At 45.0% G+C, this 16341-nt stretch overlaps 1 protein-coding gene across 9 annotated transcripts in view; it reads left to right on the top strand.

Moving 5' to 3' along the window:
* The first annotated feature begins 10011 nt into the window (after positions 1–10011).
* NAV3 (neuron navigator 3) overlaps positions 10012–16341 on the top strand; it is a 565631-nt gene continuing 559301 nt past the window's right edge. For 2 of the 9 annotated variants that reach the window (XM_074573778.1, XM_074573817.1), the window contains exon 1: positions 10073–10331. The gene's annotated coding sequence lies outside the window, so the exon portion shown is untranslated. Of the gene's footprint in view, positions 10332–10496; positions 11007–11931; positions 12219–16341 lie in introns of those variants that run through there. The other 7 variants (XM_074573786.1, XM_074573828.1, XM_074573833.1 and 4 more) reach the window with 6 other exon arrangements.

The following is a 16341-nucleotide window of genomic DNA, read 5'->3' on the forward strand; positions in this document are numbered from 1 at the left end:
AAAACCAACAAGTTGTCCAAAAACTTGAGACTGAGACTTATTTTAACTATCTTAAGATTTATGCCTCTGAAATAAGGGGAAAATTCTCAAATATGCTTTCCTCTTCCCAGAAGTGACTGCTCTGTTTTGTCTGGATTCACCCTAACGTGATTATTTTTCATCTTGATATTGCTTTCAGCAGGAGGCTGGAAAGGCAGCTCTGTTCTCCATGGGATGCAGAGAAGATGGGAACCAAAGGCCTCTATGTGCTTCAGGCTCTCTCACTCAGTTTGTCTCACAGTCTCGCAGCACCCACCCTCCACCCCCCAGACTGGACGTGGGACTTCAAATGGTGCGACGCATTTGAAAGTAGAAAAATTTGGGAACAGCTGATATAGACAAGGGATAACAACATGGCAGGAGCAGTTTGGAAGTAATGGCCCGTATAATGGAGCTGAGCTGCAGGTCATGCCTGCCTGCTCCACCACCTTTCAGGAGTGCAGGTAACTGCGTGCTCCTCCTGTTCTCTTCAGGGCTTTGAGACAAAATGGGTCTTTCTGCTTCGCTGCTTGAAGGGGCAGGTGAGAGGAGCTATGCCTGTAGGAAGCTACGAAAGCAGCTCTGGTCTCTTCAGCTCCACGCTTGTAGGACAGATGAGTTTACCTTAAGGCACACGTGGGACCTGAAAGCACATCTGGAGGTGGAAGAGCTTCCCCAGAACAACTTTCTACATTTAGTCTCAGAGGAAGGATTTGAGCCGACTCAGAGCATTTGTCTTTAGTTCTTTCTACGGGGTTTTTCGGAGAGAGTAATACTTGTAATGAACGCTACCAAATGGGCATTTTCCCTCCTCAGCAGGGAGGGAAAGAGCAAATGTGACATTTGTACTATGCTCTAGACAGAGGGGCACCCATATTGTAGCCCTTCAAATGCATCGGAGGGAAGGTTCCGATTTACCTCGCAAAAAGGGAAGAACATTCTTGGTCATAACTCCAATATATTCTGTTATTACCAGATTCGGTCCAAAGCTGTTACTGCTCTAGATCACCCTTCTTTGACGTAGGACAAGCAGTGCAAAAGTGCAAAAGTGGCAATTCCTCTTTCTTTGGGTTGATGCTAACATGTCCCTCCAAAATTTGTGGTTTATTCCAATTTGTATCCTCTTTTTACTGGTCCATCAGTTTGAGGCAATGGCTGGAAATGAATAACCATTTTCCGGCTTTGCATTATCACTACATCCTCAGCTTTAAGAGGATTCTCTCCCTTTCATGTTTAGATCTGGTATTACATTTTCTGCTTTATTCATCCTTAAAAGACCAGATGCCTTTTTCTCCCGGTTTCTAATTTACTTAGAAAAAGCACATTAATTAAACAGTTATATTTGGTTGGTTGAAGGTTATGCATGTTATTTATTTAGCTGGAGGTTTATCTGTCTGTCAGAATAACTCACTGAAGAGATCACAATTTGATAACAATACTGGTCAACCAAAGTGACCTTCAACAGGACCACCTGTGGTGGACCTTATGAGCCAGCCTGTAGCTCTTATCCCTGCCTTTTCTGGCATGATTTTATACGCTATGGCACCTCAGGCACACAGTATGTAGCTTCTGTCAAGCCTTCAAGAGACCAGCAGTGTGATTCAGAAAGTGCTGATAAACATAGAAGATATGACTCAGAGATGCCCATGTTACTTCTTCTTCTAAGGTTTCCAGGGCTGTAAACAAGGGAGGACTGGAACGACCAGACGATCAATTTATGGAACACTGAAAAGGTCAAGATATTGTAATATGCCGTGTTGCGCTGAATATACGGGTTATTAAAATTCAGATGCTTCATTCCTAGGAAAATAATTGCAGTGGCACAAATACAGAAGCAGAGACTTCCACCCTGGTGGCAATTACACAAACAAATGGATCTACTCCAATTGCACCCTGAGAGACACATTCTTGTGTGATCCTCTTTGGAGGTGGTATTAAGGTTTAGTCATTCCGCTCAAGCAGAAGAACTTAACCTGATAACAGTTTGGGTGGAAATCTTCCTTCCTTCCTTCTTTCTCATAAATGAAATGATAAGGAAACATTAACAATCAGATCAACCTCTGCTAATCTTTTAACCTTTTATACAGACCCCAAAAATTTAGCTAGGAGCCATTTTGATAGAAGAGAAAGGTTTCTGCTCTGTGTGCTCCTGTATCCCTTACTGGCTTTTGAGAAAAAACTTTTCCTCTCAGGTTGTGATTTCTAAGGCTCTGGTCATTGATGTATCTCTAAGTGACTCCAAGTGAAAATCTGTGCCTAAATCTGGACCCACTGTTACACCTGAGGCTGCAGTAGGGGATGCATGAAGCAGAAAGGCTATTATATGTATTTCACAGAAAATACCCTTCCCTGCACACCCCTCTTAGTGTTTGCTCGTAGTAAGCACTAACGACCACAATTCTCTATATACAGCAGAAGTCTATCACTTAGAAGGGGAATAAATTAGCTAGCTATTCTAGAGAGAGGATCTAGACATAACTGCAGGAGAAATGAGGAAGGTGACGTCTGCCATTTGTCTTCAGTTATAGGAAGAAATAGGCCCTGCCCCAAATTAAAGCAGAAATTGCTCTCCTCTTTCACTGTAACTACAAATAAACACAGTTGAAAGAGGCCAGTGAAGTGAGAAGGTGGCTTTGATCCCTGATAAGTAGAGAAAGTTGAAACAGCAAGGGCTTAAAATAATGCAGGGTCACACTGCTAACAAAATGTCCACTTTCCAAATTTAATGCTATCTTAATGATTGATCATATGTCCCTCTATACCAAAGGGGATTTCCTCCAGATATAGCCTGCTAGAAGTCACTCTCGGAAAGCATTTTGTTCTTCACCAGTACCCAGAACCTCGTTAGCTGCCGTATGACTAATCCTTGGTGTCTTTTGCTGCTATTGCTACTTCAATCCCCATCTCACCGTTTGGGTGGCAAAAACCTCACACCCGAGGTCTGAACCAAAGCCCATATCTTCTTGTTTATTCATTTTTCATGAATACATGATTCATGTTTATTTGCTGTGAATTATCACCATTGACTGCAGGTAGTTTTTGTGTCCATCCAGGACTGGGCTTTCAGAATACTGTAAAGCACTTTTTATAGCTTGAGTGCCAGAAGCACCATAAGACAGATGCTTGTTGGAATTCTAGGATACTCCATAATCTTCCTCTGTTTGCGGTCACATTTCAAGAGATTTTAAAATATCTAAAAAGATGATCTTACACATCCTACAGGTAGGGGCAACAGACCTGTAAGGTGCTCAGAAACTTTTGCCAGAATATTAGTTAAAAATACAGAAGATCAAAAGACATCCCAGTTGTCTGAGAACTGAAGAACTGAAGGAATAAAACCATGTCCACATCCGCCCAAGATGTCTTCTGATAGAAGATAGTCTTCTGGCAGACTGGTGAATTTGACAGAAACACATTTATGTCTGCCAGGCAGATCCAGTTATAAGAAGAAAAAAATCTGTTTGCCTGTGAAAATTCAGTTTTCAGTAAGAAAGCTATAGAAGCTCATTTCTAATGTATATAAGCTCTTCTGTAAACATTACAAAATCACTCTGCAGGGTACTTTTGCTCTGTGTTACAGGAAGCATATCTTTTATCATGCTTTCTTATTGCTATATTTATGATAGAACTGTTTTTCAGCATTATTTAAACTTAAATAATTTTTTTTTTCCTGTTTTACGTCACAAGTTTGGGGGCTGGAAATTTTTGGCGTTTGGAAGCAAGTCAACTGGAGAGCATTTTCTGTGCCATCTGAGGTTGAAAGTAACAGCATGGAGCCCGAGAGAGCCATTCAGCAGCCAATTTGTATCCCCAGTTGGGTATCCCTTCAGCTGAATGCAGCCGGGATAAAACATACAGGCTCTGGGGCTAACGGAAACAGCAGAAATCGAGAAAGTGAACTTTCTAGAAATGCTTAAGCTATGAAAAGAGTTGAACATGCTGTTGAAGAAGCTGTGAATTTGGATCAGGGGACCGGAGAGCTTTTCGCTTCTTCAGAGTCAGATCGCAATAGCTGATATAAGAGAAACTGGATGCTTCACACACTTTTTCTTGTGATAAGAGTACTTTTAGATACTTCAAATATTGCCCATTTCTGACCATTTAGGTTGCTTTGCAGCTGCAGTATAATATAAACAAAAATGTTGCAAAATTCAGCTATATGTGAAAACAAGACTCAGAAAAAAAGGTGCAGCTTTACCAGTTTTAAAGTTTGTTGTGCTCTTTCTTTTGAATAACTCCAGCTTTAGAGCGGGTATTTAAAAATTAGTAGTGAAGTAATCAGTGATACGTCCTTCACCATTCTACAGAAACCTCTCCACTTTGGGTCATTTTATAAGTCCCAGCTGCTCAGTGGCGTGCCTTCCCTCTTAACAACGAAGAGTGAGGGCGCTGAAGACTCCGTCTTTACTCACAAAACCCATTTCCAAATTCGCTCGAGCCGTTAGGTCTGGAAAAACTGCATTTGCCCAGACGCTGCAGCGATGCCCCTCGTTTTAGCAGCTCCGCTTTCTGAGTCTCCACTGTGCGCTCCTGAGCTCCTCACACCTCCGCGGGCTGGCAGTCGGGTCATGCCTCCCCCACCAGGGAAGAGGGAAGGATGATTCTGGCTACACAGGGCTCCAATTCCAAGGTCAGCCTTTCGCGGTGGCTCTGCTCCAAGGTGGTGTCAGTGTTGGAAATTAAGGAGAGAGCCTTCCTCTCCTGTGTTCTCAGGAACTCCCTACCTGCTAGTTATTGGTGAAGTTTTACTGCCTACACTAACACAGGACATAGAAATGATTATTTTCTTTTTTTGCCTACAGAGCATGATATACACAGTATAAGACCACATTGTGAGCAATTAGGACAAAACATATTATTGAGGAGATGCTCATTGAGCGAGTGGTCATCCAACAAGTACACCAAATCTTATAAGCTTATTTAAGAGTATCCCTAGGTATAAGTGGCCAAATTAGGATGGGCAGGCAATTTAAATTGCACCATTACCTAATTCTGGAGTGCTTGACTTTGTAGTGTTCTTTTGACATAGATGTGTGTGTGTAAAAACGTAAGCAGAGGATCAATATACATGATTTGCTTCCACCAAGGATTACAGTCTTTGTGGATCATTCCTTGAGCCTTAAGGAAAGAGGCATGGGTGTTGCAGACATCTTGAAGAGGGGGCGATAAGACATGCCAATATGACCAAAAGATCGCCAGAATACAGAGGCTGTGTCAGTACGCTAACAGAAATATGAAGACTATTGAAACTAGATTATTTTTTCAAGGGGAAATATAATTTTTCTCTCCTGCTTCCCTTCCACACCACCCATGCAGCAGTCTTGTGTCACAACAGAAGAGTGGCAGTCATTTATCAGGTCATGTGGCCTCCTGTGACATGTCCCTGCCACCTCAAAGCAGTTGTGTTTCGGCCTCAGGTTCGTATGTGTCCTTGTAAATAATGTGGCCATACTATGGACGGTGACTCCAATATCACACTGGAGAGTGGACTGTTCTTTCGTTTGGGAAATACAGGCATTACCCAGTGATATCTGCAACAGTAGTTTCAGAAAACTTTATAACAAGCCCCATTTACTCATTTATGGAAAAAAAATTAATGCAGAAACATCTCCTAAAAGAGCTAGTGATACAGACAGCAGGAGGCTGTCAAAGCCTGGAAGGGGGGCAGTGCTTACCAGGTGGCTGCACTTACAACAAAGAGGGGTAAGACAATCCAAAGAATGACCAGATGATCTGAAACGGCTTATCAGGAAACCAGAGCAACACCTAGTTTTCATTCTCCTGATGGAGACAGGAATTCCCTGTTGAGAAAGATACCTCCTTTTTTTTTTTTTTTTTTTTTTAAGAGTTTGGGCTTTTCCCTGAAGTGTGTGCAGGGTGTTATCTCTTGAAGCATATTGTGCCCGTGGTTTTGCAATGCATGTGGAGTTTCATCCAGGCTTTCTCCTCCTGCTGTACACACTATCCCATGGGGTTGTGGCCTGGTGCTCAGCCTGCTGGCTTTAGAGCGCAGTGGCCCTCTGCACCACCAGCACCTGCTGTCCCACCTATCCTGCACCTTCCACTGGTGCTGGTCCTTCTCCTGCTGAAGCAGAGAGGGACAAGGGTGCTGGGAGCATAGCCTCACACTGGGCTCAGCAGGGTGACAAACTGGAAAACGCGAGGGAACCTTTCATCTGATGGTGGCAGAAGAAGGAGTGCTGTCACGGTGAGTGAGGGAAGGTGGCGAGGCAGGGAAAGGTCTCATGAGCAGCCACAGCAGGTATCTGGGTGAACGTAAAATTAAAGTACAAAAAATTAAAATTAAATACTTCTGGTATTTGTAGATCTGGAAGGAGTTGTGTGAATATCAGTTACTTGTCCCATCCAGGTGCCCGAGTGCCTTTTCAGAGCGAAGCCTCAGAACTCCCCTCAAGGTTCACCTGCGAGATGTGAAATTCCTGAGCTTTACTAGATTATTCTCATTTAAATACTTTTTCAGATATCAAAGGTTCAGTTGGAATTTTCCATTTGGGCATGCAAGTATGTGAGGTGTATGACATCAGATTACAGTGCTTCCCACACTGAGTAAAAAAGGTTTTTGCATTTTATTTTACACCAGAAAATACAGAGAATATGCAGCATGGCTGAATTAACATTTTGAGAGAATCAAAACTTTTTAATATTGCTGTAACAACAAACGTTTGCTTTTAGTACAGCCTGCTTTGGGGATGAAGAAGTACACTTTTTTTGCTATCACTTGACTCCAGAGTCATATAAACAGGTTTTTGTCTGAGACGGGGATTTAACATACAGAAGGTGCTAATGTATTTGACTAGCAACTTCATATAAATCTTTATGGTTGGTAGGAGACTCTGTTAGTCTTTGTGGTGAGGCCACATGTCATACGGTGATGTAATTTCAAATGGACTGCAAGTCCACAGGGATAACATATTAGTTTCCCTTCCTAAGCTTGTCTTTTCTTGGTCATTCCACTTACGTGAACGTATGTTAGCTAAGATAATTGATTACATTTAAATACACAAGCCAAGATACTGCAATTTTAAATTACGGTGTTGCTGTAGTTATCCTAAATATCACCGGAATAAATTTACATTTCATGTCATGTAAACAGCACAACACACTTGTCCATATCTCACGTTGAAAAAGAACTACAATGTAACTAATGTGTTGGGTTTTTTTTTCAAAATTTTGCAAATTAATTCAGAGACACCTTGAGAATACTTAAAATAAAACTTCTTATGTACCTTGTTAAATAAGGAACCATGAAGTTTTATATATTAAAAGTATAACTATGCAGTTTATTCTAAAGCTGTTTGAGAATCACCTTTTATTCTTCACCACGCTTTGTTAGTCACGTGTTTTGCAATAAAGGGAAAAACAGACAATTAATTAGATATTTTCCCTGCAAAACTTTGAAATGCATTGCAGAAAATCCTTGCTAATAAGTAAGCTGTTTCAAGAAACTTTCTCTGCTCTGGAATATCACTTCCTAGAGGACTAGTTACTGTTGCGCTGTGAGACAGGGGTTCCTAAAACTGCTTGAAGCATAAGACAGAGCGGTTGAGCTTAAGAAATGGTAAAATACGCTACCCATTTGCAAAACTTTTTTGGAAAAACAGCAATCACAGATTAGGCATGGGCAAAAAAAGGAGGTGGGAGCCTTGTGCACGCTGCCGCCTGTTTTGGTGTGGGGGCTCAGCGCGTTGCCCTGACAGTGAGTGAGCAGATGCGGCTGGACCACCAGGTCTGATCTTTGTACCGGCGCCATGAAATCACTCCATACCACAGCAAAAAATGTTGTGCTGACAAGACCCTAGTTCTGTCAATATGAACTTCACCTACATTAGAAGCCTCTGCTGGCACATCTCTGCTGGATAAAAATTACACCTCTAACCCAATTAACCTTTCAGGGAGAAGTCTTGCAGCACAGAGCCTGCCCTGACCGCTCACCGCTCTGTGCCTTCTATGCACTGAACGAAATAACCTCCCCATGGAGGTTACACACCCCCTGGACTGTCTGTTTTAAAAGACTCTCACCTGGGATCTTCTCTCACAGACCTATCGCTTCTTTATTGTAAATTTAAGATGCTCAGCCTCCCTCTTACGCCGCACCTTCAAGAAAAGGCAGCCTCAGCTCTCCCATTATGTTTTACTGTGCTTTGTAAACTCTGGTCAAAATTCATCCTGTTTTATTCTGGCAGGAATACTGTAAGTTGTGGTGGTATTTGGAAAATGGTACTCCTGGACACCGTGGCTATCAATTCCTGCCTTTTGGTCAGCCCTTTTAAATCGCCTTTGTTATTCTTAACACTAAGAGCTCTCGCTAGGCTGCTAGCTGCCATATTTTGTACGCCTCTCGCTTTCTTTAATAGAAATGGCTAGCTGAAATGCCAGGAATTATTCGGAATGGGGAAACACCACACAGCTCAGTAGGAGAGGGGTTTTGTTTCCTTCTTTTTTTTTTTTTCTTCCCCTCCTGCATCCAAATATGGCTCTGCTTGCTAAATCCCTCACCTCAAACCCCACGAACAATTTAGGATCTGCTGGAAAGTCCAGTTTCACTTGCAGCTATGTCGAGCAGCAGCGCTGAATATCAAGGTAAAATAAAGAGCTGTGAGGCCTAAGCCGTTCATAGTCTGCAAGAGGAAGGTTTTTCAAAGGCCCACAGGTGTCATGGGGGCCACTAACTGCAAACCATCTTCCGTAAACCTACCATTTGCCATGTGTTCTTCTTCCTCTAGCTCTTACAGGAAGAAAGGAGAGAAAAAATTCACATTTTGACTCCAGGGGAGGAATCCAGATGCTTTTGGACTCGGATGTTACTCACTGGTCTTTTTCTTCTCTCCCTCCCACTGTTGCCTCCCTTTTCCTGCAATAGCACAGTGCTTCTTTTCTTCACAGGTGTTTAAGGCAATAACCTGCAGACTTTTTTCTCCACGTTTCACATTTCTGAGGGCTGGAGCACATAGAGTATTGTCTGCAACAACAGAGCAAAGATGGGGTTCCCCTGTGCTCTGCGGGCAGACATTTTTCAGAGCTGGAATAATTTAGAAGCCCTGTCCCCCATCAGCAGAAACTCGTGGAATATATTCTGTGTGGGCAAAAAAAACTGGCCTTTGGGTGGCAGATCCTGAATCAGTCGCAGACCTGACACTGCTGGAGCAGAGAGGGGACTTTGTGGTGGGAGGTGGGACACACGCCAGTGGGACAGAGCAGACCAGCATGAGAGGGGTGAGGGTGGAGACAGAGTAGGGCAGAGTGAAGTGGTGGCAACGGCTGCCACCTTGTCCACCCAGTCATGCCAGAGTCCACTTGTGCCTGCGAGTGGCAGCTGTTGGCACAGCTCTACCCATGGTTGGGCTTCAAATGGGTCCAGCTTCCCTCCTCCAGGTCCTGCGGGCCAAGCTTGCGTCTCAGGACCGATGGACTTGACAAGCGCTTCAAATGGTGAGTAAGGAGCACAGGGAGGACGACCTGTTTCAGAACAGTTCGCTTCTTTTTTTGAGTCTTTTAATTGCAGCTAAAAATAAGTGCCGGGCTGTGGGAGGGGGTTAGGAAGTTTTCATCCTCCCCCCCCCCGCATTTTCGACCCTTTACTTCCCTTTTGTCTGTCCTCACCGCTTATTACGAGCTCTCAGAGGCCGGGGCTGCCTCTTCTTATCCATGCCTGCCTACAGCGCTCGTTGCATCTGAGCCCTGTGGAGGCCTTTGGATCCTGCTGTTACGTATATAATAATTCCTAACGCCCAGGGCTACACGCAGCGCGTACTTCGCTCCGTTTTCCCCCTGCGCCCCCGCGGATGCCCGTACCTCAGCCCATCCGCGCCTGGGCGCCGCGGGAAACTTTTGGTTAAAAAGGGCACACCCGGAGGGGGGGCAGCGGCGCCCGGCGAGCACGGCCCCTTTAAATTCCAGCTGTGCGGCGGAGGCGGGGGGGGCAGCACCGCTGGCGGCGCGGGGCTGGGGCTGGGGCTGGGGCCGGGGCCGGCTGCCGGTGCGCGGCGGCGGAGAGCAGCCCGCGGCCGGCGGCGGCGGGGGGGAGCGCAGCCCTGCGCCCGGGGGGAGGCAGCGGCTGCCGGCGCCGCGGTCCCTCAGCGGAGGCGGAGAGGATGAGGGTGGCTTCTGGCTTTTTTTTTTGCCTCCTCGCGATGATTTCCATAGTAACCTGATCGAGCGGTGCAATTTCGGAAACTGGGGTGGCTTTATTATTATTATTTTTATTTTTTTTTACTCCCCCCATTTATTTTTTTTTTTCCCCCTCTCTCCCCCGGCTTCTCCCCCCTCGCTCCCCGAGGAGTGCCAGCCGGCAGGTAAGGTGCCCCGACCCCGCGGGGGTATTTCTGCGCCGCCGAACTTCCCTGGGCGGGCAGCGGCGAGGCGCGGGGTCCTGCTGCCCGCGGGGCTCCGCCGTGCGCGGCCGGGGGTGGCAGCCCGGGGCCGGGGCCGGAGCCGGGGCCGCAGCCCCGCCGGCTGCCGGGGGGCGGTACGTCGGGGCGGGGTGCCGCGGTGCCGGGGAGCCCGGCGGGGGGTTACCCCCCGGGGAGACCGCCGAGCTCTTCTTACCCTCTTTGTTCGCTTGTTCCCAGAGAGGGTTTTATTCCTCCCTTTGTTTCTCCCTCCTTTTCTTCTCTCTCTCCCCCCCCCGCCCCATCCCTCCCCTGCCTGGTTTGTTTCCTTGATCATCTTTCCTTCCTCCTCCCTTTTGTGAGGGTGAGAAATCGCACGCACTTTACCTTAAAATCTGCGGCGAGCGAGGACGCAGCCACCCGGCCGCCCGCTCCCGGTACCCGCCGCATCTCCGCACCTCCCCTACCCCCGGCCGTGCCCCCCGCCCGCAGCCCCCGCTGGGGCGGGCAGGCGACAGCCCTCGCCGTGGCGTCGGAGAGGAGAGGGGCAGAGTAGCCCAAAGCATCCCCCGGCTGGGTGCCGCGGTCTGGGCCACCTCCCCCGGCGGGGGGAAGCACATCGTGGAAACCTGTGAGCAGGTTAGTCTAGAAGCTTCTACTTCTGTGACCCGTGCCTTGCCCACCCGCCCGCCTGGGCCCGTCCGGAGAAGTTGAGGATGAGGGACGCGTCTTCTTGCTGCTGCCTTGGCGTTGGGTTGGCAACAGCACTGATGGCCCCGTGGGTCCTGAGCTGCCCCCCAACCCCAGCCCTGCTCCACAGCCTCCTCACGCTGCCGTACACCACCATCTCCCCTGCCTGGGGGGGCTGCGCGGGGAAGGCCAGGGGTTTGGGTTAGGTGATGAGGTCTTCTTCCAATTGCCGTCCTACTCGGTTGGTAGCGCCCTTGCTATTGCCAGGCGGTAGTTGTTCACCAAGCTGGTCTCTGCTAAAACTTACTGTTGCTTGCTGTCTTCCCCAGCCCTCTGGCTTTCATCCCTAGATGGTGTTTTCGGCTGTGACTCAGTTTGGGGTGGGGGGGTGGGTGGGGGAGGCTGTCATTTTTTATATTGGTTTGCACTGAGCGCAATGAATAGATGAGTCTGGTCAAGGCTTTTTGTTTCTGTCATAAGTGATCAATAATCATCTGGTGGTAAGATGATCTTATTACAGAAAAAGCCAAAGTGCACACTGAGAAGAGCTGAAATACAAGGTCAATAACTCTTGGGTTATCAACGTTAAACCTGCTTTGCATATTTGAAGATGACGTATTCCTTTCAAAGTAAAGGCAACTTCGAGCTTTTGATGAGCTTTATTTTCAGTGTAAATAATAAGCATACAGTTAACATAGGAAACCAGCCTTGCTTTGGAGATTACCCACCCTAAAACATCCCTGGACCTTTTAAAATCTTTTTCTTTAGTCAAGGTGGAGGAGGATGGCAGTCCTCTTAGGTGACAAGAGTTTTTGTAGCTCCCAGTACAAAGGTTGGTTTGTTCCTAGTGCCCAGCAACTGCTACAGGCTTTCCAGACACAAAAGAAAGGCGTAGTCTGTGGCCTGAAGATCGTGCATGCTAAAAAGGCAGTCAGCTGGAGGGTAACGCAGATCACCAACCAGCTCCGCCGCTGCTGCCTAATAACTAGCATCATTCCGGGAAATGTAACAGTTCAGTGAGACAAGTAATTTGTGCGGAGGTGCTGGTGGCTCGGGGAGGGACAGCCGCCGTAACCCTCGGGTCCAGCCTTCGGTGGCGGCGGTATGAGGAGCTGGGGCTGCGAGAGAGGGAGCCTGGACAGGAGGAAGCACCGGGGCCAGGTGAGGCAACCTTTCCTGGACAAGGAGACAGACAGAGTGCGGGAGCAGGGGGTGCATGACCGTGAAAAGGGAGCAGGGCAGATAATCAGCAGGGGAAGAGGTTATGTGGGGACTCGGAGCCTGACATAAAAAGCTTGAAGTAATGAGTTTTATCTACGAAATCTAGTTCTTAAATTGTATGTGCTTGCCAATTAGCTAACCATTCTGCAAATCAGAATGGAATTCAGATCGTATCTTGGTAAATGTATTGACTCTGAAGTGCTGCAAGGGAAAAAAAATAATAATAATCTCTCCTCTTTCCCCTACTGTGGGCTTTAAATGTGAAGAAAAATCAGATCTGAGAATTGAGGAACCTTTTAATATACTCACTTTCCTGAGTTCACATTCTATCTAGCCTAGACTCCCATGGTTAAAATCAAAAAACTCCTATGGTAATATGACTTCAGGGGGCCAAATTCAGAGCAGTTGTAGGGCATTTTCACCAGAGAACATTGCAGGGCGTTGTGAGGAGGGGTCACCATCAGTCACAGTATGGATTAAAGTGCAGGAGATGCGTAGCTTTTACCTCGCAGGGGGCATGCATCCCATACAAAACACTTAGAGTACAGTGAGGGAACCTAAAGCCCTCTTGGGCTCCTCTGATAAACACTTCCCTGTTACATGTATACAAAAAAAAGAGTTGCAGCATAACCTTTATTCTCCTCTATTAAAGAGTATGTTCATGTATGTACGTATTAGTTTATGTGTGTCATAACAGTTTTCAAAATGGCTGAATGATACTGATCCAATTAAAAATACTGTGAGACAATAGCTGAAATCAGCTGAAATTTCAGCTTGCGAGAATTGTAAATGATAATTTCAGTTTTACGTCGCTTAAGCGGCTAGCCGCCACAACTCATAGGAACTGACAGAGCCCTTCATAAAGCTATTGTTTCACCCAGATTTGACTAGTTTGGACTTAGGAAAAGTAGAGGGGAATCAATGCCAGAAATTGCCACCAAGACCAGCACCCTGGGCAAGAGCATTTACGGCTGTATTTCGGAGTCTGGGAATGTTTGCTTTAGATGGGCTAGCGTTAATGTGGTTTATACTACAGAGGATCAAAAATTCATTATGTTTGATTGGTAGCGCAGGGATGTAATAATAGAGAATTTCTCATTTTCTTAGAGAAGTGTTATCTAATTCATGCTCAATTTTGCAATTAAGCTCCACATTGAGATGGATCAGAGGTGTATGGCTGGGAGATGTGTAGTTGTTTTTTTAATAGGGAATCTGACTTGCACTGATGCGTGTGTGTTTTTGGGTTTTTTTTTGTACTAGCCGCCTGTGGTATCGCCTGCACGTGTTGATGGAGCAGTCTGCCCGAGAGCTGTTAGAATTTGCATGTACAGAACCGGTTTGTTTATATGTAGATCAGTTATTACTGCGAAGACAAGTGTATGCGTGGAAAATTGTTGCCACAGATGGATGCTGGCTTCTGAAAACCGGGTCCCAGTTTCAAGATAAACCTCTTTAAGATAAACTTTCATGAATAACGTCAGAGAAACAAGCAAATCAGGAGCAAAAATACTGCTGTGTTTTCAATTATGTTCTGCATCCAGTCTGTGCTAGTCAGTGTAATATACATTGTAAGGACCCAACACTATTCTTGCCATTAAAATACTTAAGATTTTGTTGATGTAAAATCAGCCTTGCCCAGATGCTCAGCATTTGCCTGACAATCATTATAAGAAATACTATGGTAAAACTTCCTTGTAGAAATATTCTGTAGAAAGATGTAATATGTGATGCTAATTGCTATATGTTTTGCTTTTAATCTTCTTTAATGTTTCTTTTCTACCCTTGAAAATGACTGCATACAAATAGCACCTCGGTTGTTTTTTCCCGCTTTCCCATCTATATTTAGAATCGTATCTATTTAATTGAGTGACAAATGTGATGTCTTTCTCCTGTTAACCCGACAGAGAGAGACAGGGTAATGGGAGTGTGAGCTGGCCTCTCTTCTCAACTGGACGTTAGCAGGCCAGCATTTGGCTTTGAGTCCCATCTCTGAGCATCCCCCAGGGCTTACTGGTCCTGGTGCCCTGCGCTTCCAGTCCTCTGGAGTTGGACTCTCGCAAGGCGTGAGAAACCCTGTACAGACCAGAAGCATTAAAAAAGCCAGTCCTCCTTCTGACAGAGCTTCTAGGTCCTTACTGGCTACTCGGAGCACTGCTTCACATGGTTGTCTTCATGCAAATCAGGTGTCCTCTGAGGAGCTCAGTTTAGGATGGTGCAAGCACTAACGCTCCCTTCTATGTAACTATGTACATGCAAGTCAGGAAAATGTATGTAAAAGTGGCTTCTTCCAGGGATTTGTGTGAAATGGAGACAGCCGAACCTAAGGTCTGATAAGCTTTAGCTCTGTTAACTTCAGTGGAAGGAGAAGATGTTCAGGCCTTTCCAGAATAGGCCAGTAAATGTCATTTACTACAGTGACTGGTTCACAGTGTTTGTGTTTAAGTGGTGTCTAGAGAACTCAGTCTGGCTCATGGCTCCGTAGGGCAAATGTGTTCCATGTCCAGACACTTAAGTCAGTAGGCAAAGGAGACAGCAATGTCCTTTTAGACTAATTCTGAGAGACAGAAGAGGAATGTGAGTAAGAAAAATAAGGCCGTGCTATTATGTCTACTGATACGTTGATGATTTTCCATCTCTGAACGTCATTAAAAAATAATAATGGCACTCTGTTATATCACAATATAGTCATCACTGATTGGTTTACACGTATGCATCATGCTGCAGCAGTGGGTGCTCAGCTGGAGTTCGAAACAGAGGTGGTCCCAGTCGGTGCTTGGAGAGTAGCCCACTGATGATACCTTTTAGATGGAAACATTGAAAATAATTGAGTAGTAACTGAAAGCTGGTGAAGTAATAGTGTTAGTAAGGAAAGTGAAGATTTATACTGAACCAAACAAACATTTGTGTAAAGTTAAAAAAAGCCTAAGAGCTATTAAAGATCATAAGAAAGAATGCTTGACTCAGAGCTGACAGAAATAGAAGCAGTTGTTGTTTCACCAGATTTTGATGAATCTTCTGTCAGTGACAAATACAAAACTTGAGATTTTTTTTGGTTATTCAGAACTATGCTCATAGAGAAATAAAACACAATCCTAGAGGCCTTTTAAATGGGGCATCCTGCAGTGTTCTAAATAATTTGATTTGGAGCGAAAATATATCAAATATGTTTACATGTCAGAAAAACAACATGAGGTATTTTTCATATTAGATTTATTACATATATACCTTCTTCTATGTGGAAAAATTAGATAAATGCGCTGCTTCTCTCTATGCTATTGACATTTTCATTGGCAAGATGATGGATGCTGTTTGAAACAAAATGGTTTGCTGAAGACTAGGAGAATCACCGGTTTAGGTTTGGGAAGAAATATCTTCCACATGGAAGATGGTACAATCTGTAAATGAAGCATTAATCAAGTTTATAGTTACAAATTTGAAATTATGGTGCAATTACCTTTTTCAGGAGTAGTTGCTGCATCGAGGGTTCTGTTTTGCTCATGTTTGGCTATTTTTCACAATGATGTCAATTACCTCATACAGTGAAATGTTACTTTTTCTCAAGCGTATATGTAACATCTAGCTTTTTTTGGCCAGGAGGCTCAGTTCCACCTGGCTTGTAAATAGAGATCCATGTCTGCCTCCGTTTTATATAACGTCAAGTTAGTTGGAAAACCAGTCCTAGGTAACATGGCAATTTGGAAGAGCATGTTGAAAACAAAATTGTCTAATAGTTCATTATGAAAAATTCTGTTTACTGCAGATGAACAGGTTTTATGGTAAAACTCCAGCTGGACTATAAAATTTTCATCTTTGGTCTTTGGACTACGTCCTAATATGTTGTTATTAAGCCATAAAAGTTAGTAAAGCAGGGTAAAATACATTAAATTGGCAATATTTAAAATAACCTTGACAAACCGGCAGTTAAAAATTGTTGAAGGAACCGCTGATGAATCTGCAGAAGAACCTAAGAAGATAAGGGTTGCTATGATCTATTTAAGGACACTGCAAATTCATGCAGCATCACTCTTCTGGAAGTAACAAATCCAAATACCCTTACAGAAAG

Source organism: Larus michahellis, chromosome 1 (assembly GCF_964199755.1).
Source record: "Larus michahellis chromosome 1, bLarMic1.1, whole genome shotgun sequence".
NCBI lineage: Eukaryota > Metazoa > Chordata > Aves > Charadriiformes > Laridae > Larus > Larus michahellis.